Genomic DNA, 20,000 nt, shown 5'->3' on the forward strand with positions numbered 1-20,000 from the left:
TAACTCATTCTCAACTACACCTTTTTACTCCAAAGTGTTAGGGGCCAACAATCCATGTGTTCTGTCTGTCATTAGGGCTCCTACTTCATTTCCAATCGGAAACATTTCAGAAATTAATGGGAAAGTTCTGAGTTGGTAACACAGTCTCCTGAGAAAAGGAGGGAGTAGTACCACATGTGAGGAATAAACTCATATTCTTCAGATTGCCAACTGATATGCTAATTATGGTGTTCATGTGGAAAGTTTTAGCTTTAGTAATGTAAAATTGATTTAATCAAAGCAAAAAACTTCTTTTTTTTTTTTTTTTTTTTTAAACCTGTCTTGTTGGTTAGTGTAAAGCTTGCCCCATGCGGAAAAGGACCTAGCATCGCTGGTTGACTGGTTCAATTCCTGCTATGGAGTGACCTCCTTTGGCATATGTACGCACATTCAAAAACTGCCACAAACCTTGTAGATGGAATCAGTTTAGGTTTGGAACTGCTCTATGCAGCAAAAATGTCAACCACCAGAGTTTTGGGTTATTTATTTGCACCACATACCATTTGAGGTCAACGCTCAAAACCATTCTTATTTCTCACTTGTAACTCCTAGGTTTTAAGGGACTCAGCAACCCTTTTTTCCTGTCTGTTATTAGAGCTCTCCTCTTTGCTGCAATCGGTTATGTTTTGGTACTGAATGGGAAAATCGGTGGCTCTCTAGCAAAGATGGAGACAGAATTGATTGAAAAAACAAGGGGCCAGTGCCTCTTCTGAGCATCAAAAGTTCAACCTTTAGCTTATGAGACGGATTTGCTTCCTACTGTGTTAACGAGGCAAGTTGCGCAAATTGAACTGCAGAAGTTTCTTGTGTCAAGTAGTAAACTTCTTTTTTTTACATTGTCACTGATACCGCTATGCATCATTTCCCATATGGTCTAGCGGTTAGGATTCCTGGTTCTCACCCAGGCGGCCCCGGGTTCGACTCCCGGTATGGAAAGTACCCTTTTCTGTACTAACTACTGATGCGTTATTTTCAGTCAAACGTATCTCAGGTACAATTTGGACTTAACCGTCAAAAATGCTGAGCACAGCTTTTTGTCCATTCATTGCGACTTTTGGCGCAAGACTGAGTTTGGTTTCATAGCTCAAATCATTCCAACTACCTCTTTTACACCAAAGGTGTTAAGAGAGCTCAACAACCCATTTGTACTGTCTGTCATTTGGGCTCACAATTCCTTAATTATCAGAATCGTTTTAGAACTGAAAGGGAAAGTTCTAATTGGGGACAATATCTCTTAAGAAAAGAGGAATATGCTGCCCCGTGTGAGGATCGAACTCACGACCTTCAGATTATGAGACTGACGCGCTACCTACTGCGCTAACGAGGCAAGACACACAAGCTAATCTGCAGACACTTCTTGTGCAAGGCACGAAACTTATTTTTTTCATATTGTCCAACGAGCTTGAAGGTATCTATTCCCATATGGTCTAGCGGTTAGGATTCCTGGTTTTCACCCAGGCGGCCCGGGTTCGACTCCCGGTATGGGAATTCACTTTTTTCTGTACTACTGCCAACATTCAAAGACTGAAATGTGTTTTGCAAATAAAAGTACTTCAGATAGAATTTGCACTTTGCAGTCAAAAATGCTGAACACCAGGGTATTTTTCATTCATTCTGACCTTTTGCACAAGATTTAATTTTGTTTCATAGCTTAACTCATTCTCAACTACACCTTTTTACTCCAAAGTGTTAGGGGCCCAACAATCCATGTGTTCTGTCTGTCATTAGGGCTCCTACTTCATTTCCAATCGGAAACATTTCAGAAATTAATGGGAAAGTTCTGAGTTGGTAACACAGTCTCCTGAGAAAAGGAGGGAGTAGTACCACATGTGAGGAATAAACTCATATTCTTCAGATTGCCAACTGATATGCTAATTATGGTGTTCATGTGGAAAGTTTTAGCTTTAGTAATGTAAAATTGATTTAATCAAAGCAAAAAACTTCTTTTTTTTTTTTTTTTTTTTTTTTTTTTTTTTTTAAACCTGTCTTGTTGGTTAGTGTAAAGCTTGCCCCATGCGGAAAAGGACCTAGCATCGCTGGTTGACTGGTTCAATTCCTGCTATGGGAGTGACCTCCTTTGGCATATGTACGCACATTCAAAAACTGCCACAAACCTTGTAGATGGAATCAGTTTAGGTTGGAACTGCTCTATGCAGCAAAAATGTCAACCACCAGAGTTTTGGGTTATTTATTTGCACCACATACCATTTGAGGTCAACGCTCAAACCATTCTTATTTCTCACTTGTAACTCCTAGGTTTTAAGGGACTCAGCAACCCTTTTTTCCCTGTCTGTTATTAGAGCTCTCCTCTTTGCTGCAATCGGTTATGTTTTGGTACTGAATGGGAAAAATCGGTGGCTCTCTAGCAAAGATGAGACAGAATTGATTGAAAAAACAAGGGGCCAGTGCCTCTTCTGAGCATCAAAAGTTCAACCCTTTAGCTTATGAGACGGATTTGCTTCCTACTGTGTTAAGGAGGCAAGTTGCGCAAATTGAACTGCAGAAGTTTCTTGTGTCAAGTAGTAAACTTCTTTTTTTTACATTGTCACTGATACCGCTATGCATCATTTCCCATATGGTCTAGCGGTTAGGATGTCCTGGTTCTCACCCAGGCGGCCCGGGTTCGACTCCCGGTATGGAAAGTACCCTTTTCTGTACTAACTACTGATGCGTTATTTTCAGTCAAACGTATCTCAGGTACAATTTGGACTTAACCGTCAAAAATGCTGAGCACCAGCTTTTTGTCCATTCATTGCGACTTTTGGCGCAAGACTGAGTTTGGTTTCATAGCTCAAATCATTCCAACTACCTCTTTTTACACCAAAGGTGTTAAGAGACTCAACAACCCATTTGTACTGTCTGTCATTTGGGCTCACAAATTCCTTAATTATCAGAATCGTTTTAGAACTGAAAGGGAAAGTTCTAAATTGAGGGACAATATCTCTTAAGAAAAGAGGAATATGCTGCCCCGTGTGAGGATCGAACTCACGACCCTTCAGATTATGAGACTGACGCGCTACCTACTGCGCTAACGAGGCAAGACACACAAGCTAATCTGCAGACACTTCTTGTGCAAGGCACAAAACTTATTTTTTTCATATTGTCAACGAGCTTGAAGGTATCTATTCCCATATGGTCTAGCGGTTAGGATTCCTGGTTTTTCACCCAGGCGGCCCGGGTTCGACTCCCGGTATGGGAATTCACTTTTTTCTGGTACTACTGCCAACATTCCAAAGACTGAAATGTGTTTTGCAAATAAAAGTACTTCAGATAGAATTTGCACTTTGCAGTCAAAAATGCTGAACACCAGGGTATTTTTCATTCATTCTGACCTTTTGCAACAAGATTTAATTTTGTTTCATAGCTTAACTCATTCTCAACTACACCTTTTTACTCCAAAGTGTTAGGGGCCCAACAATCCATGTGTTCTGTCTGTCATTAGGGCTCCTACTTCATTTCCAATCGGAAACATTTCAGAAATTAATGGGAAAGTTCTGAGTTGGTAACACAGTCTCCTGAGAAAAGGAGGGAGTAGTACCACATGTGAGGAATAAACTCATATTCTTCAGATTGCCAACTGATATGCTAATTATGGTGTTCATGTGGGAAAGTTTTAGCTTTAGTAATGTAAAATTGATTTAATCAAAGCAAAAAACTTCTTTTTTTTTTTTTTTTTTTTTTTTTAAACCTGTCTTGTTGGTTAGTGTAAAGCTTGCCCCATGCGGAAAAGGACCTAGCATCGCTGGTTGACTGGTTCAATTCCTGCTATGGGAGTGACCTCCTTTGGCATATGTACGCACATTCAAAAACTGCCACAAACCTTGTAGATGGAATCAGTTTAGGTTGGAACTGCTCTATGCAGCAAAAATGTCAACCACCAGAGTTTTGGGTTATTTATTGCACCACATACCATTTGAGGTCAACGCTCAAAACCATTCTTATTTCTCACTTGTAACTCCTAGGTTTTAAGGGACTCAGCAACCCCTTTTTTCCCTGTCTGTTATTAGAGCTCTCCTCTTTGCTGCAATCGGTTATGTTTTGGTACTGAATGGGAAAAATCGGTGGCTCTCTAGCAAAGATGGAGACAGAATTGATTGAAAAAACAAGGGGCCAGTGCCTCTTCTGAGCATCAAAAGTTCAACCTTTAGCTTATGAGACGGATTTGCTTCCTACTGTGTTAACGAGGCAAGTTGCGCAAATTGAACTGCAGAAGTTTCTTGTGTCAAGTAGTAAACTTCTTTTTTTTACATTGTCACTGATACCGCTATGCATCATTTCCCATATGGTCTAGCGGTTAGGATTCCTGGTTCTCACCCAGGCGGCCCGGGTTCGACTCCCGGTATGGGAAAGTACCCTTTTCTGTACTAACTACTGATGCGTTATTTTCAGTCAAACGTATCTCAGGTACAATTTGGACTTAACCGTCAAAAATGCTGAGCACCAGCTTTTTGTCCCTTCATTGCGACTTTTGGCGCAAGACTGAGTTTGGTTTCATAGCTCAAATCATTCCCAACTACCTCTTTTTACACCAAAGGTGTTAAGAGACTCAACAACCCATTTGTACTGTCTGTCATTTGGGCTCACAATTCCTTAATTATCAGAATCGTTTTAGAACTGAAAGGGAAAGTTCTAAATTGGGGACAATATCTCTTAAGAAAAGAGGAATATGCTGCCCCGTGTGAGGATCGAACTCACGACCTTCAGATTATGAGACTGACGCGCTACCTACTGCGCTAACGAGGCAAGACACACAAGCTAATCTGCAGACACTTCTTGTGCAAGGCACGAAACTTATTTTTTTCATATTGTCAACGAGCTTGAAGGTATCTATTCCCATATGGTCTAGCGGTTAGGATTCCTGGTTTTCACCCAGGCGGCCCGGGTTCGACTCCCGGTATGGGAATTCACTTTTTTCTGTACTACTGCCAACATTCAAAGACTGAAATGTGTTTTGCAAATAAAAGTACTTCAGATAGAATTTGCACTTTGCAGTCAAAAATGCTGAACACCAGGGTATTTTTCATTCATTCTGACCTTTTGCACAAGATTTAATTTGTTTCATAGCTTAACTCATTCTCAACTACACCTTTTTACTCCAAAGTGTTAGGGGCCCAACAATCCATGTGTTCTGTCTGTCATTAGGGCTCCTACTTCATTTCCAATCGGAAACATTTCAGAAATTAATGGAAAGTTCTGAGTTGGTAACACAGTCTCCTGAGAAAAGGAGGGAGTAGTACCACATGTGAGGAATAAACTCATATTCTTCAGATTGCCAACTGATATGCTAATTATGGTGTTCATGTGGAAAGTTTTAGCTTTAGTAATGTAAAATTGATTTAATCAAAGCAAAAAACTTCTTTTTTTTTTTTTTTTTTTTTAAACCTGTCTTGTTGGTTAGTGTAAAGCTTGCCCCATGCGGAAAAGGACCTAGCATCGCTGTTGACTGGTTCAATTCCTGCTATGGGAGTGACCTCCTTTGGCATATGTACGCACATTCAAAAACTGCCACAAACCTTGTAGATGGAATCAGTTTAGGTTGGAACTGCTCTATGCAGCAAAAATGTCAACCACCAGAGTTTTGGGTTATTTATTTGCACCACATACCATTTGAGGTCAACGCTCAAACCATTCTTATTTCTCACTTGTAACTCCTAGGTTTTAAGGGACTCAGCAACCCTTTTTTCCCTGTCTGTTATTAGAGCTCTCCTCTTTGCTGCAATCGGTTATGTTTTGGTACTGAATGGGAAAAATCGGTGGCTCTCTAGCAAAGATGGAGACAGAATTGATTGAAAAAACAAGGGGCCAGTGCCTCTTCTGAGCATCAAAAGTTCAACCTTTAGCTTATGAGACGGATTTGCTTCCTACTGTGTTAACGAGGCAAGTTGCGCAAATTGAACTGCAGAAGTTTCTTGTGTCAAGTAGTAAACTTCTTTTTTTTACATTGTCACTGATACCGCTATGCATCATTTCCCATATGGTCTAGCGGTTAGGATTCCTGGTTCTCACCCAGGCGGCCCGGGTTCGACTCCCGGTATGGGAAAGTACCCTTTTCTGTACTAACTACTGATGCGTTATTTTCAGTCAAACGTATCTCAGGTACAATTTGGACTTAACCGTCAAAAATGCTGAGCACCAGCTTTTTGTCCATTCATTGCGACTTTTGGCGCAAGACTGAGTTTGGTTTCATAGCTCAAATCATTCCCAACTACCTCTTTTTACACCAAAGGTGTTAAGAGACTCAACAACCCATTTGTACTGTCTGTCATTTGGGCTCACAATTCCTTAATTATCAGAATCGTTTTAGAACTGAAAGGGAAAGTTCTAAATTGGGGACAATATCTCTTAAGAAAAGAGGAATATGCTGCCCCGTGTGAGGATCGAACTCACGACCTTCAGATTATGAGACTGACGCGCTACCTACTGCGCTAACGAGGCAAGACACACAAGCTAATCTGCAGACACTTCTTGTGCAAGGCACGAAACTTATTTTTTTCATATTGTCAACGAGCTTGAAGGTATCTATTCCCATATGGTCTAGCGGTTAGGATTCCTGGTTTTCACCCAGGCGGCCCGGGTTCGACTCCCGGTATGGGAATTCACTTTTTTCTGTACTACTGCCAACATTCAAAGACTGAAATGTGTTTTGCAAATAAAAGTACTTCAGATAGAATTTGCACTTTGCAGTCAAAAATGCTGAACACCAGGGTATTTTTCATTCATTCTGACCTTTTGCACAAGATTTAATTTTGTTTCATAGCTTAACTCATTCTCAACTACACCTTTTTACTCCAAAGTGTTAGGGGCCCAACAATCCATGTGTTCTGTCTGTCATTAGGGCTCCTACTTCATTTCCAATCGGAAACATTTCAGAAATTAATGGGAAAGTTCTGAGTTGGTAACACAGTCTCCTGAGAAAAGGAGGGAGTAGTACCACATGTGAGGAATAAACTCATATTCTTCAGATTGCCAACTGATATGCTAATTATGGTGTTCATGTGGAAAGTTTTAGCTTTAGTAATGTAAAATTGATTTAATCAAAGCAAAAAACTTCTTTTTTTTTTTTTTTTTTTTTAAACCTGTCTTGTTGGTTAGTGTAAAGCTTGCCCCATGCGGAAAAGGACCTAGCATCGCTGGTTGACTGGTTCAATTCCTGCTATGGGAGTGACCTCCTTTGGCATATGTACGCACATTCAAAAACTGCCACAAACCTTGTAGATGGAATCAGTTTAGGTTGGAACTGCTCTATGCAGCAAAAATGTCAACCACCAGAGTTTTGGGTTATTTATTTGCACCACATACCATTTGAGGTCAACGCTCAAACCATTCTTATTTCTCACTTGTAACTCCTAGGTTTTAAGGGACTCAGCAACCCTTTTTTCCCTGTCTGTTATTAGAGCTCTCCTCTTTGCTGCAATCGGTTATGTTTTGGTACTGAATGGGAAAAATCGGTGGCTCTCTAGCAAAGATGGAGACAGAATTGATTGAAAAAACAAGGGGCCAGTGCCTCTTCTGAGCATCAAAAGTTCAACCTTTAGCTTATGAGACGGATTTGCTTCCTACTGTGTTAACGAGGCAAGTTGCGCAAATTGAACTGCAGAAGTTTCTTGTGTCAAGTAGTAAACTTCTTTTTTTTACATTGTCACTGATACCGCTATGCATCATTTCCCATATGGTCTAGCGGTTAGGATTCCTGGTTCTCACCCAGGCGGCCCGGGTTCGACTCCCGGTATGGGAAAGTACCCTTTTCTGTACTAACTACTGATGCGTTATTTTCAGTCAAACGTATCTCAGGTACAATTTGGACTTAACCGTCAAAAATGCTGAGCACCAGCTTTTTGTCCATTCATTGCGACTTTTGGCGCAAGACTGAGTTTGGTTTCATAGCTCAAATCATTCCCAACTACCTCTTTTTACACCAAAGGTGTTAAGAGACTCAACAACCCATTTGTACTGTCTGTCATTTGGGCTCACAATTCCTTAATTATCAGAATCGTTTTAGAACTGAAAGGGAAAGTTCTAAATTGGGGACAATATCTCTTAAGAAAAGAGGAATATGCTGCCCCGTGTGAGGATCGAACTCACGACCTTCAGATTATGAGACTGACGCGCTACCTACTGCGCTAACGAGGCAAGACACACAAGCTAATCTGCAGACACTTCTTGTGCAAGGCACGAAACTTATTTTTTTCATATTGTCAACGAGCTTGAAGGTATCTATTCCCATATGGTCTAGCGGTTAGGATTCCTGGTTTTCACCCAGGCGGCCCGGGTTCGACTCCCGGTATGGGAATTCACTTTTTTCTGTACTACTGCCAACATTCAAAGACTGAAATGTGTTTTGCAAATAAAAGTACTTCAGATAGAATTTGCACTTTGCAGTCAAAAATGCTGAACACCAGGGTATTTTTCATTCATTCTGACCTTTTGCACAAGATTTAATTTTGTTTCATAGCTTAACTCATTCTCAACTACACCTTTTTACTCCAAAGTGTTAGGGGCCCAACAATCCATGTGTTCTGTCTGTCATTAGGGCTCCTACTTCATTTCCAATCGGAAACATTTCAGAAATTAATGGGAAAGTTCTGAGTTGGTAACACAGTCTCCTGAGAAAAGGAGGGAGTAGTACCACATGTGAGGAATAAACTCATATTCTTCAGATTGCCAACTGATATGCTAATTATGGTGTTCATGTGGAAAGTTTTAGCTTTAGTAATGTAAAATTGATTTAATCAAAGCAAAAAACTTCTTTTTTTTTTTTTTTTTTTTTTTTTTTTTTTTTAAACCTGTCTTGTTGGTTAGTGTAAAGCTTGCCCCATGCGGAAAAGGACCTAGCATCGCTGGTTGACTGGTTCAATTCCTGCTATGGGAGTGACCTCCTTTGGCATATGTACGCACATTCAAAAACTGCCACAAACCTTGTAGATGGAATCAGTTTAGGTTGGAACTGCTCTATGCAGCAAAAATGTCAACCACCAGAGTTTTGGGTTATTTATTTGCACCACATACCATTTGAGGTCAACGCTCAAACCATTCTTATTTCTCACTTGTAACTCCTAGGTTTTAAGGGACTCAGCAACCCTTTTTTCCCTGTCTGTTATTAGAGCTCTCCTCTTTGCTGCAATCGGTTATGTTTTGGTACTGAATGGGAAAAATCGGTGGCTCTCTAGCAAAGATGGAGACAGAATTGATTGAAAAAACAAGGGGCCAGTGCCTCTTCTGAGCATCAAAAGTTCAACCTTTAGCTTATGAGACGGATTTGCTTCCTACTGTGTTAACGAGGCAAGTTGCGCAAATTGAACTGCAGAAGTTTCTTGTGTCAAGTAGTAAACTTCTTTTTTTTACATTGTCACTGATACCGCTATGCATCATTTCCCATATGGTCTAGCGGTTAGGATTCCTGGTTCTCACCCAGGCGGCCCGGGTTCGACTCCCGGTATGGGAAAGTACCCTTTTCTGTACTAACTACTGATGCGTTATTTTCAGTCAAACGTATCTCAGGTACAATTTGGACTTAACCGTCAAAAATGCTGAGCACCAGCTTTTTGTCCATTCATTGCGACTTTTGGCGCAAGACTGAGTTTGGTTTCATAGCTCAAATCATTCCCAACTACCTCTTTTTACACCAAAGGTGTTAAGAGACTCAACAACCCATTTGTACTGTCTGTCATTTGGGCTCACAATTCCTTAATTATCAGAATCGTTTTAGAACTGAAAGGGAAAGTTCTAAATTGGGGACAATATCTCTTAAGAAAAGAGGAATATGCTGCCCCGTGTGAGGATCGAACTCACGACCTTCAGATTATGAGACTGACGCGCTACCTACTGCGCTAACGAGGCAAGACACACAAGCTAATCTGCAGACACTTCTTGTGCAAGGCACGAAACTTATTTTTTTCATATTGTCAACGAGCTTGAAGGTATCTATTCCCATATGGTCTAGCGGTTAGGATTCCTGGTTTTCACCCAGGCGGCCCGGGTTCGACTCCCGGTATGGGAATTCACTTTTTTCTGTACTACTGCCAACATTCAAAGACTGAAATGTGTTTTGCAAATAAAAGTACTTCAGATAGAATTTGCACTTTGCAGTCAAAAATGCTGAACACCAGGGTATTTTTCATTCATTCTGACCTTTTGCACAAGATTTAATTTTGTTTCATAGCTTAACTCATTCTCAACTACACCTTTTTACTCCAAAGTGTTAGGGGCCCAACAATCCATGTGTTCTGTCTGTCATTAGGGCTCCTACTTCATTTCCAATCGGAAACATTTCAGAAATTAATGGGAAAGTTCTGAGTTGGTAACACAGTCTCCTGAGAAAAGGAGGGAGTAGTACCACATGTGAGGAATAAACTCATATTCTTCAGATTGCCAACTGATATGCTAATTATGGTGTTCATGTGGAAAGTTTTAGCTTTAGTAATGTAAAATTGATTTAATCAAAGCAAAAAACTTCTTTTTTTTTTTTTTTTTTTTTTTTTTTTTTTTAAACCTGTCTTGTTGGTTAGTGTAAAGCTTGCCCCATGCGGAAAAGGACCTAGCATCGCTGGTTGACTGGTTCAATTCCTGCTATGGGAGTGACCTCCTTTGGCATATGTACGCACATTCAAAAACTGCCACAAACCTTGTAGATGGAATCAGTTTAGGTTGGAACTGCTCTATGCAGCAAAAATGTCAACCACCAGAGTTTTGGGTTATTTATTTGCACCACATACCATTTGAGGTCAACGCTCAAACCATTCTTATTTCTCACTTGTAACTCCTAGGTTTTAAGGGACTCAGCAACCCTTTTTTCCCTGTCTGTTATTAGAGCTCTCCTCTTTGCTGCAATCGGTTATGTTTTGGTACTGAATGGGAAAAATCGGTGGCTCTCTAGCAAAGATGGAGACAGAATTGATTGAAAAAACAAGGGGCCAGTGCCTCTTCTGAGCATCAAAAGTTCAACCTTTAGCTTATGAGACGGATTTGCTTCCTACTGTGTTAACGAGGCAAGTTGCGCAAATTGAACTGCAGAAGTTTCTTGTGTCAAGTAGTAAACTTCTTTTTTTTACATTGTCACTGATACCGCTATGCATCATTTCCCATATGGTCTAGCGGTTAGGATTCCTGGTTCTCACCCAGGCGGCCCGGGTTCGACTCCCGGTATGGGAAAGTACCCTTTTCTGTACTAACTACTGATGCGTTATTTTCAGTCAAACGTATCTCAGGTACAATTTGGACTTAACCGTCAAAAATGCTGAGCACCAGCTTTTTGTCCATTCATTGCGACTTTTGGCGCAAGACTGAGTTTGGTTTCATAGCTCAAATCATTCCCAACTACCTCTTTTTACACCAAAGGTGTTAAGAGACTCAACAACCCATTTGTACTGTCTGTCATTTGGGCTCACAATTCCTTAATTATCAGAATCGTTTTAGAACTGAAAGGGAAAGTTCTAAATTGGGGACAATATCTCTTAAGAAAAGAGGAATATGCTGCCCCGTGTGAGGATCGAACTCACGACCTTCAGATTATGAGACTGACGCGCTACCTACTGCGCTAACGAGGCAAGACACACAAGCTAATCTGCAGACACTTCTTGTGCAAGGCACGAAACTTATTTTTTTCATATTGTCAACGAGCTTGAAGGTATCTATTCCCATATGGTCTAGCGGTTAGGATTCCTGGTTTTCACCCAGGCGGCCCGGGTTCGACTCCCGGTATGGGAATTCACTTTTTTCTGTACTACTGCCAACATTCAAAGACTGAAATGTGTTTTGCAAATAAAAGTACTTCAGATAGAATTTGCACTTTGCAGTCAAAAATGCTGAACACCAGGGTATTTTTCATTCATTCTGACCTTTTGCACAAGATTTAATTTTGTTTCATAGCTTAACTCATTCTCAACTACACCTTTTTACTCCAAAGTGTTAGGGGCCCAACAATCCATGTGTTCTGTCTGTCATTAGGGCTCCTACTTCATTTCCAATCGGAAACATTTCAGAAATTAATGGGAAAGTTCTGAGTTGGTAACACAGTCTCCTGAGAAAAGGAGGGAGTAGTACCACATGTGAGGAATAAACTCATATTCTTCAGATTGCCAACTGATATGCTAATTATGGTGTTCATGTGGAAAGTTTTAGCTTTAGTAATGTAAAATTGATTTAATCAAAGCAAAAAACTTCTTTTTTTTTTTTTTTTTTTTTTTAAACCTGTCTTGTTGGTTAGTGTAAAGCTTGCCCCATGCGGAAAAGGACCTAGCATCGCTGGTTGACTGGTTCAATTCCTGCTATGGGAGTGACCTCCTTTGGCATATGTACGCACATTCAAAAACTGCCACAAACCTTGTAGATGGAATCAGTTTAGGTTGGAACTGCTCTATGCAGCAAAAATGTCAACCACCAGAGTTTTGGGTTATTTATTTGCACCACATACCATTTGAGGTCAACGCTCAAACCATTCTTATTTCTCACTTGTAACTCCTAGGTTTTAAGGGACTCAGCAACCCTTTTTTCCCTGTCTGTTATTAGAGCTCTCCTCTTTGCTGCAATCGGTTATGTTTTGGTACTGAATGGGAAAAATCGGTGGCTCTCTAGCAAAGATGGAGACAGAATTGATTGAAAAAACAAGGGGCCAGTGCCTCTTCTGAGCATCAAAAGTTCAACCTTTAGCTTATGAGACGGATTTGCTTCCTACTGTGTTAACGAGGCAAGTTGCGCAAATTGAACTGCAGAAGTTTCTTGTGTCAAGTAGTAAACTTCTTTTTTTTACATTGTCACTGATACCGCTATGCATCATTTCCCATATGGTCTAGCGGTTAGGATTCCTGGTTCTCACCCAGGCGGCCCGGGTTCGACTCCCGGTATGGGAAAGTACCCTTTTCTGTACTAACTACTGATGCGTTATTTTCAGTCAAACGTATCTCAGGTACAATTTGGACTTAACCGTCAAAAATGCTGAGCACCAGCTTTTTGTCCATTCATTGCGACTTTTGGCGCAAGACTGAGTTTGGTTTCATAGCTCAAATCATTCCCAACTACCTCTTTTTACACCAAAGGTGTTAAGAGACTCAACAACCCATTTGTACTGTCTGTCATTTGGGCTCACAATTCCTTAATTATCAGAATCGTTTTAGAACTGAAAGGGAAAGTTCTAAATTGGGGACAATATCTCTTAAGAAAAGAGGAATATGCTGCCCCGTGTGAGGATCGAACTCACGACCTTCAGATTATGAGACTGACGCGCTACCTACTGCGCTAACGAGGCAAGACACACAAGCTAATCTGCAGACACTTCTTGTGCAAGGCACGAAACTTATTTTTTTCATATTGTCAACGAGCTTGAAGGTATCTATTCCCATATGGTCTAGCGGTTAGGATTCCTGGTTTTCACCCAGGCGGCCCGGGTTCGACTCCCGGTATGGGAATTCACTTTTTTCTGTACTACTGCCAACATTCAAAGACTGAAATGTGTTTTGCAAATAAAAGTACTTCAGATAGAATTTGCACTTTGCAGTCAAAAATGCTGAACACCAGGGTATTTTTCATTCATTCTGACCTTTTGCACAAGATTTAATTTTGTTTCATAGCTTAACTCATTCTCAACTACACCTTTTTACTCCAAAGTGTTAGGGGCCCAACAATCCATGTGTTCTGTCTGTCATTAGGGCTCCTACTTCATTTCCAATCGGAAACATTTCAGAAATTAATGGGAAAGTTCTGAGTTGGTAACACAGTCTCCTGAGAAAAGGAGGGAGTAGTACCACATGTGAGGAATAAACTCATATTCTTCAGATTGCCAACTGATATGCTAATTATGGTGTTCATGTGGAAAGTTTTAGCTTTAGTAATGTAAAATTGATTTAATCAAAGCAAAAAACTTCTTTTTTTTTTTTTTTTTTTTTTTAAACCTGTCTTGTTGGTTAGTGTAAAGCTTGCCCCATGCGGAAAAGGACCTAGCATCGCTGGTTGACTGGTTCAATTCCTGCTATGGGAGTGACCTCCTTTGGCATATGTACGCACATTCAAAAACTGCCACAAACCTTGTAGATGGAATCAGTTTAGGTTGGAACTGCTCTATGCAGCAAAAATGTCAACCACCAGAGTTTTGGGTTATTTATTTGCACCACATACCATTTGAGGTCAACGCTCAAACCATTCTTATTTCTCACTTGTAACTCCTAGGTTTTAAGGGACTCAGCAACCCTTTTTTCCCTGTCTGTTATTAGAGCTCTCCTCTTTGCTGCAATCGGTTATGTTTTGGTACTGAATGGGAAAAATCGGTGGCTCTCTAGCAAAGATGGAGACAGAATTGATTGAAAAAACAAGGGGCCAGTGCCTCTTCTGAGCATCAAAAGTTCAACCTTTAGCTTATGAGACGGATTTGCTTCCTACTGTGTTAACGAGGCAAGTTGCGCAAATTGAACTGCAGAAGTTTCTTGTGTCAAGTAGTAAACTTCTTTTTTTTACATTGTCACTGATACCGCTATGCATCATTTCCCATATGGTCTAGCGGTTAGGATTCCTGGTTCTCACCCAGGCGGCCCGGGTTCGACTCCCGGTATGGGAAAGTACCCTTTTCTGTACTAACTACTGATGCGTTATTTTCAGTCAAACGTATCTCAGGTACAATTTGGACTTAACCGTCAAAAATGCTGAGCACCAGCTTTTTGTCCATTCATTGCGACTTTTGGCGCAAGACTGAGTTTGGTTTCATAGCTCAAATCATTCCCAACTACCTCTTTTTACACCAAAGGTGTTAAGAGACTCAACAACCCATTTGTACTGTCTGTCATTTGGGCTCACAATTCCTTAATTATCAGAATCGTTTTAGAACTGAAAGGGAAAGTTCTAAATTGGGGACAATATCTCTTAAGAAAAGAGGAATATGCTGCCCCGTGTGAGGATCGAACTCACGACCTTCAGATTATGAGACTGACGCGCTACCTACTGCGCTAACGAGGCAAGACACACAAGCTAATCTGCAGACACTTCTTGTGCAAGGCACGAAACTTATTTTTTTCATATTGTCAACGAGCTTGAAGGTATCTATTCCCATATGGTCTAGCGGTTAGGATTCCTGGTTTTCACCCAGGCGGCCCGGGTTCGACTCCCGGTATGGGAATTCACTTTTTTCTGTACTACTGCCAACATTCAAAGACTGAAATGTGTTTTGCAAATAAAAGTACTTCAGATAGAATTTGCACTTTGCAGTCAAAAATGCTGAACACCAGGGTATTTTTCATTCATTCTGACCTTTTGCACAAGATTTAATTTTGTTTCATAGCTTAACTCATTCTCAACTACACCTTTTTACTCCAAAGTGTTAGGGGCCCAACAATCCATGTGTTCTGTCTGTCATTAGGGCTCCTACTTCATTTCCAATCGGAAACATTTCAGAAATTAATGGGAAAGTTCTGAGTTGGTAACACAGTCTCCTGAGAAAAGGAGGGAGTAGTACCACATGTGAGGAATAAACTCATATTCTTCAGATTGCCAACTGATATGCTAATTATGGTGTTCATGTGGAAAGTTTTAGCTTTAGTAATGTAAAATTGATTTAATCAAAGCAAAAAACTTCTTTTTTTTTTTTTTTTTTTTTTTTAAACCTGTCTTGTTGGTTAGTGTAAAGCTTGCCCCATGCGGAAAAGGACCTAGCATCGCTGGTTGACTGGTTCAATTCCTGCTATGGGAGTGACCTCCTTTGGCATATGTACGCACATTCAAAAACTGCCACAAACCTTGTAGATGGAATCAGTTTAGGTTGGAACTGCTCTATGCAGCAAAAATGTCAACCACCAGAGTTTTGGGTTATTTATTTGCACCACATACCATTTGAGGTCAACGCTCAAACCATTCTTATTTCTCACTTGTAACTCCTAGGTTTTAAGGGACTCAGCAACCCTTTTTTCCCTGTCTGTTATTAGAGCTCTCCTCTTTGCTGCAATCGGTTATGTTTTGGTACTGAATGGGAAAAATCGGTGGCTCTCTAGCAAAGATGGAGACAGAATTGATTGAAAAAACAAGGGGCCAGTGCCTCTTCTGAGCATCAAAAGTTCAACCTTTAGCTTATGAGACGGATTTGCTTCCTACTGTGTTAACGAGGCAAGTTGCGCAAATTGAACTGCAGAAGTTTCTTGTGTCAAGTAGTAAACTTCTTTTTTTTACATTGTCACTGATACCGCTATGCATCATTTCCCATATGGTCTAGCGGTTAGGATTCCTGGTTCTCACCCAGGCGGCCCGGGTTCGACTCCCGGTATGGGAAAGTACCCTTTTCTGTACTAACTACTGATGCGTTATTTTCAGTCAAACGTATCTCAGGTACAATTTGGACTTAACCGTCAAAAATGCTGAGCACCAGCTTTTTGTCCATTCATTGCGACTTTTGGCGCAAGACTGAGTTTGGTTTCATAGCTCAAATCATTCCCAACTACCTCTTTTTACACCAAAGGTGTTAAGAGACTCAACAACCCATTTGTACTGTCTGTCATTTGGGCTCACAATTCCTTAATTATCAGAATCGTTTTAGAACTGAAAGGGAAAGTTCTAAATTGGGGACAATATCTCTTAAGAAAAGAGGAATATGCTGCCCCGTGTGAGGATCGAACTCACGACCTTCAGATTATGAGACTGACGCGCTACCTACTGCGCTAACGAGGCAAGACACACAAGCTAATCTGCAGACACTTCTTGTGCAAGGCACGAAACTTATTTTTTTCATATTGTCAACGAGCTTGAAGGTATCTATTCCCATATGGTCTAGCGGTTAGGATTCCTGGTTTTCACCCAGGCGGCCCGGGTTCGACTCCCGGTATGGGAATTCACTTTTTTCTGTACTACTGCCAACATTCAAAGACTGAAATGTGTTTTGCAAATAAAAGTACTTCAGATAGAATTTGCACTTTGCAGTCAAAAATGCTGAACACCAGGGTATTTTTCATTCATTCTGACCTTTTGCACAAGATTTAATTTTGTTTCATAGCTTAACTCATTCTCAACTACACCTTTTTACTCCAAAGTGTTAGGGGCCCAACAATCCATGTGTTCTGTCTGTCATTAGGGCTCCTACTTCATTTCCAATCGGAAACATTTCAGAAATTAATGGGAAAGTTCTGAGTTGGTAACACAGTCTCCTGAGAAAAGGAGGGAGTAGTACCACATGTGAGGAATAAACTCATATTCTTCAGATTGCCAACTGATATGCTAATTATGGTGTTCATGTGGAAAGTTTTAGCTTTAGTAATGTAAAATTGATTTAATCAAAGCAAAAAACTTCTTTTTTTTTTTTTTTTTTTTTTAACCTGTCTTGTTGGTTAGTGTAAAGCTTGCCCCATGCGGAAAAGGACCTAGCATCGCTGGTTGACTGGTTCAATTCCTGCTATGGGAGTGACCTCCTTTGGCATATGTACGCACATTCAAAAACTGCCACAAACCTTGTAGATGGAATCAGTTTAGGTTGGAACTGCTCTATGCAGCAAAAATGTCAACCACCAGAGTTTTGGGTTATTTATTTGCACCACATACCATTTGAGGTCAACGCTCAAACCATTCTTATTTCTCACTTGTAACTCCTAGGTTTTAAGGGACTCAGCAACCCTTTTTTCCCTGTCTGTTATTAGAGCTCTCCTCTTTGCTGCAATCGGTTATGTTTTGGTACTGAATGGGAAAAATCGGTGGCTCTCTAGCAAAGATGGAGACAGAATTGATTGAAAAAACAAGGGGCCAGTGCCTCTTCTGAGCATCAAAAGTTCAACCTTTAGCTTATGAGACGGATTTGCTTCCTACTGTGTTAACGAGGCAAGTTGCGCAAATTGAACTGCAGAAGTTTCTTGTGTCAAGTAGTAAACTTCTTTTTTTTACATTGTCACTGATACCGCTATGCATCATTTCCCATATGGTCTAGCGGTTAGGATTCCTGGTTCTCACCCAGGCGGCCCGGGTTCGACTCCCGGTATGGGAAAGTACCCTTTTCTGTACTAACTACTGATGCGTTATTTTCAGTCAAACGTATCTCAGGTACAATTTGGACTTAACCGTCAAAAATGCTGAGCACCAGCTTTTTGTCCATTCATTGCGACTTTTGGCGCAAGACTGAGTTTGGTTTCATAGCTCAAATCATTCCCAACTACCTCTTTTTACACCAAAGGTGTTAAGAGACTCAACAACCCATTTGTACTGTCTGTCATTTGGGCTCACAATTCCTTAATTATCAGAATCGTTTTAGAACTGAAAGGGAAAGTTCTAAATTGGGGACAATATCTCTTAAGAAAAGAGGAATATGCTGCCCCGTGTGAGGATCGAACTCACGACCTTCAGATTATGAGACTGACGCGCTACCTACTGCGCTAACGAGGCAAGACACACAAGCTAATCTGCAGACACTTCTTGTGCAAGGCACGAAACTTATTTTTTTCATATTGTCAACGAGCTTGAAGGTATCTATTCCCATATGGTCTAGCGGTTAGGATTCCTGGTTTTCACCCAGGCGGCCCGGGTTCGACTCCCGGTATGGGAATTCACTTTTTTCTGTACTACTGCCAACATTCAAAGACTGAAATGTGTTTTGCAAATAAAAGTACTTCAGATAGAATTTGCACTTTGCAGTCAAAAATGCTGAACACCAGGGTATTTTTCATTCATTCGGACCTTTTGCACAAGATTTAATTTTGTTTCATAGCTTAACTCATTCTCAACTACACCTTTTTACTCCAAAGTGTTAGGGGCCCAACAATCCATGTGTTCTGTCTGTCATTAGGGCTCCTACTTCATTTCCAATCGGAAACATTTCAGAAATTAATGGGAAAGTTCTGAGTTGGTAACACAGTCTCCTGAGAAAAGGAGGGAGTAGTACCACATGTGAGGAATAAACTCATATTCTTCAGATTGCCAACTGATATGCTAATTATGGTGTTCATGTGGAAAGTTTTAGCTTTAGTAATGTAAAATTTATTTAATCAAAGCAAAAAACCTCTTTTTTTTTTTTTTTTTTTTTTTTTTTTTTAAACCTGTCTTGTTGGTTAGTGTAAAGCTTGCCCCATGCGGAAAAGGACCTAGCATCGCTGGTTGACTGGTTCAATTCCTGCTATGGGAGTGACCTCCTTTGGCATATGTACGCACATTCAAAAACTGCCACAAACCTTGTAGATGGAATCAGTTTAGGTTGGAACTGCTCTATGCAGCAAAAATGTCAACCACCAGAGTTTTGGGTTATTTATTTGCACCACATACCATTTGAGGTCAACGCTCAAACCATTCTTATTTCTCACTTGTAACTCCTAGGTTTTAAGGGACTCAGCAACCCTTTTTTCCCTGTCTGTTATTAGAGCTCTCCTCTTTGCTGCAATCGGTTATGTTTTGGTACTGAATGGGAAAAATCGGTGGCTCTCTAGCAAAGATGGAGACAGAATTGATTGAAAAAACAAGGGGCCAGTGCCTCTTCTGAGCATCAAAAGTTCAACCTTTAGCTTATGAGACGGATTTGCTTCCTACTGTGTTAACGAGGCAAGTTGCGCAAATTGAACTGCAGAAGTTTCTTGTGTCAAGTAGTAAACTTCTTTTTTTTACATTGTCACTGATACCGCTATGCATCATTTCCCATATGGTCTAGCGGTTAGGATTCCTGGTTCTCACCCAGGCGGCCCGGGTTCGACTCCCGGTATGGGAAAGTACCCTTTTCTGTACTAACTACTGATGCGTTATTTTCAGTCAAACGTATCTCAGGTACAATTTGGACTTAACCGTCAAAAATGCTGAGCACCAGCTTTTTGTCCATTCATTGCGACTTTTGGCGCAAGACTGAGTTTGGTTTCATAGCTCAAATCATTCCCAACTACCTCTTTTTACACCAAAGGTGTTAAGAGACTCAACAACCCATTTGTACTGTCTGTCATTTGGGCTCACAATTCCTTAATTATCAGAATCGTTTTAGAACTGAAAGGGAAAGTTCTAAATTGGGGACAATATCTCTTAAGAAAAGAGGAATATGC

General features: G+C 40.6%; 30 non-coding genes across 30 annotated transcripts; 20 read left to right on the forward strand and 10 right to left on the reverse strand.

Moving 5' to 3' along the window:
- Window positions 1-1,293: 1,293 nt before the first annotated feature.
- On the reverse strand, window positions 1,294-1,366 carry TRNAM-CAU (transfer RNA methionine (anticodon CAU)). The gene has a single exon. It is a non-coding gene; the product is annotated as a tRNA-Met (tRNA).
- An 89-nt stretch (window positions 1,367-1,455) lies between these two features.
- Window positions 1,456-1,527, forward strand: TRNAE-UUC (transfer RNA glutamic acid (anticodon UUC)). Its single transcript has one exon. It is a non-coding gene; the product is annotated as a tRNA-Glu (tRNA).
- Window positions 1,528-4,315: 2,788 nt separating this feature from the next.
- TRNAE-CUC (transfer RNA glutamic acid (anticodon CUC)) lies at window positions 4,316-4,387 on the forward strand. Its single transcript has one exon. It is a non-coding gene; the product is annotated as a tRNA-Glu (tRNA).
- Window positions 4,388-4,709: 322 nt separating this feature from the next.
- Window positions 4,710-4,782, reverse strand: TRNAM-CAU (transfer RNA methionine (anticodon CAU)). The gene has a single exon. It is a non-coding gene; the product is annotated as a tRNA-Met (tRNA).
- An 88-nt stretch (window positions 4,783-4,870) lies between these two features.
- On the forward strand, window positions 4,871-4,942 carry TRNAE-UUC (transfer RNA glutamic acid (anticodon UUC)). The gene has a single exon. It is a non-coding gene; the product is annotated as a tRNA-Glu (tRNA).
- A 1,065-nt stretch (window positions 4,943-6,007) lies between these two features.
- Window positions 6,008-6,079, forward strand: TRNAE-CUC (transfer RNA glutamic acid (anticodon CUC)). The gene has a single exon. It is a non-coding gene; the product is annotated as a tRNA-Glu (tRNA).
- A 322-nt stretch (window positions 6,080-6,401) lies between these two features.
- Window positions 6,402-6,474, reverse strand: TRNAM-CAU (transfer RNA methionine (anticodon CAU)). The gene has a single exon. It is a non-coding gene; the product is annotated as a tRNA-Met (tRNA).
- Window positions 6,475-6,562: 88 nt separating this feature from the next.
- Window positions 6,563-6,634, forward strand: TRNAE-UUC (transfer RNA glutamic acid (anticodon UUC)). Its single transcript has one exon. It is a non-coding gene; the product is annotated as a tRNA-Glu (tRNA).
- A 1,068-nt stretch (window positions 6,635-7,702) lies between these two features.
- On the forward strand, window positions 7,703-7,774 carry TRNAE-CUC (transfer RNA glutamic acid (anticodon CUC)). The gene has a single exon. It is a non-coding gene; the product is annotated as a tRNA-Glu (tRNA).
- A 322-nt stretch (window positions 7,775-8,096) lies between these two features.
- TRNAM-CAU (transfer RNA methionine (anticodon CAU)) lies at window positions 8,097-8,169 on the reverse strand. Its single transcript has one exon. It is a non-coding gene; the product is annotated as a tRNA-Met (tRNA).
- An 88-nt stretch (window positions 8,170-8,257) lies between these two features.
- On the forward strand, window positions 8,258-8,329 carry TRNAE-UUC (transfer RNA glutamic acid (anticodon UUC)). Its single transcript has one exon. It is a non-coding gene; the product is annotated as a tRNA-Glu (tRNA).
- A 1,080-nt stretch (window positions 8,330-9,409) lies between these two features.
- On the forward strand, window positions 9,410-9,481 carry TRNAE-CUC (transfer RNA glutamic acid (anticodon CUC)). Its single transcript has one exon. It is a non-coding gene; the product is annotated as a tRNA-Glu (tRNA).
- Window positions 9,482-9,803: 322 nt separating this feature from the next.
- TRNAM-CAU (transfer RNA methionine (anticodon CAU)) lies at window positions 9,804-9,876 on the reverse strand. Its single transcript has one exon. It is a non-coding gene; the product is annotated as a tRNA-Met (tRNA).
- Window positions 9,877-9,964: 88 nt separating this feature from the next.
- On the forward strand, window positions 9,965-10,036 carry TRNAE-UUC (transfer RNA glutamic acid (anticodon UUC)). The gene has a single exon. It is a non-coding gene; the product is annotated as a tRNA-Glu (tRNA).
- Window positions 10,037-11,115: 1,079 nt separating this feature from the next.
- On the forward strand, window positions 11,116-11,187 carry TRNAE-CUC (transfer RNA glutamic acid (anticodon CUC)). Its single transcript has one exon. It is a non-coding gene; the product is annotated as a tRNA-Glu (tRNA).
- A 322-nt stretch (window positions 11,188-11,509) lies between these two features.
- Window positions 11,510-11,582, reverse strand: TRNAM-CAU (transfer RNA methionine (anticodon CAU)). The gene has a single exon. It is a non-coding gene; the product is annotated as a tRNA-Met (tRNA).
- Window positions 11,583-11,670: 88 nt separating this feature from the next.
- Window positions 11,671-11,742, forward strand: TRNAE-UUC (transfer RNA glutamic acid (anticodon UUC)). Its single transcript has one exon. It is a non-coding gene; the product is annotated as a tRNA-Glu (tRNA).
- Window positions 11,743-12,812: 1,070 nt separating this feature from the next.
- Window positions 12,813-12,884, forward strand: TRNAE-CUC (transfer RNA glutamic acid (anticodon CUC)). The gene has a single exon. It is a non-coding gene; the product is annotated as a tRNA-Glu (tRNA).
- A 322-nt stretch (window positions 12,885-13,206) lies between these two features.
- TRNAM-CAU (transfer RNA methionine (anticodon CAU)) lies at window positions 13,207-13,279 on the reverse strand. Its single transcript has one exon. It is a non-coding gene; the product is annotated as a tRNA-Met (tRNA).
- Window positions 13,280-13,367: 88 nt separating this feature from the next.
- On the forward strand, window positions 13,368-13,439 carry TRNAE-UUC (transfer RNA glutamic acid (anticodon UUC)). The gene has a single exon. It is a non-coding gene; the product is annotated as a tRNA-Glu (tRNA).
- A 1,070-nt stretch (window positions 13,440-14,509) lies between these two features.
- Window positions 14,510-14,581, forward strand: TRNAE-CUC (transfer RNA glutamic acid (anticodon CUC)). The gene has a single exon. It is a non-coding gene; the product is annotated as a tRNA-Glu (tRNA).
- A 322-nt stretch (window positions 14,582-14,903) lies between these two features.
- TRNAM-CAU (transfer RNA methionine (anticodon CAU)) lies at window positions 14,904-14,976 on the reverse strand. Its single transcript has one exon. It is a non-coding gene; the product is annotated as a tRNA-Met (tRNA).
- An 88-nt stretch (window positions 14,977-15,064) lies between these two features.
- Window positions 15,065-15,136, forward strand: TRNAE-UUC (transfer RNA glutamic acid (anticodon UUC)). The gene has a single exon. It is a non-coding gene; the product is annotated as a tRNA-Glu (tRNA).
- A 1,071-nt stretch (window positions 15,137-16,207) lies between these two features.
- Window positions 16,208-16,279, forward strand: TRNAE-CUC (transfer RNA glutamic acid (anticodon CUC)). The gene has a single exon. It is a non-coding gene; the product is annotated as a tRNA-Glu (tRNA).
- A 322-nt stretch (window positions 16,280-16,601) lies between these two features.
- Window positions 16,602-16,674, reverse strand: TRNAM-CAU (transfer RNA methionine (anticodon CAU)). Its single transcript has one exon. It is a non-coding gene; the product is annotated as a tRNA-Met (tRNA).
- An 88-nt stretch (window positions 16,675-16,762) lies between these two features.
- Window positions 16,763-16,834, forward strand: TRNAE-UUC (transfer RNA glutamic acid (anticodon UUC)). The gene has a single exon. It is a non-coding gene; the product is annotated as a tRNA-Glu (tRNA).
- A 1,068-nt stretch (window positions 16,835-17,902) lies between these two features.
- On the forward strand, window positions 17,903-17,974 carry TRNAE-CUC (transfer RNA glutamic acid (anticodon CUC)). Its single transcript has one exon. It is a non-coding gene; the product is annotated as a tRNA-Glu (tRNA).
- A 322-nt stretch (window positions 17,975-18,296) lies between these two features.
- Window positions 18,297-18,369, reverse strand: TRNAM-CAU (transfer RNA methionine (anticodon CAU)). The gene has a single exon. It is a non-coding gene; the product is annotated as a tRNA-Met (tRNA).
- Window positions 18,370-18,457: 88 nt separating this feature from the next.
- TRNAE-UUC (transfer RNA glutamic acid (anticodon UUC)) lies at window positions 18,458-18,529 on the forward strand. Its single transcript has one exon. It is a non-coding gene; the product is annotated as a tRNA-Glu (tRNA).
- Window positions 18,530-19,606: 1,077 nt separating this feature from the next.
- Window positions 19,607-19,678, forward strand: TRNAE-CUC (transfer RNA glutamic acid (anticodon CUC)). The gene has a single exon. It is a non-coding gene; the product is annotated as a tRNA-Glu (tRNA).
- The last annotated feature ends 322 nt before the right edge of the window (window positions 19,679-20,000 follow it).

The sequence above is a fragment of the Ranitomeya imitator genome, chromosome 4 (genome assembly GCF_032444005.1).
Source record: "Ranitomeya imitator isolate aRanImi1 chromosome 4, aRanImi1.pri, whole genome shotgun sequence".
NCBI lineage: Eukaryota > Metazoa > Chordata > Amphibia > Anura > Dendrobatidae > Ranitomeya > Ranitomeya imitator.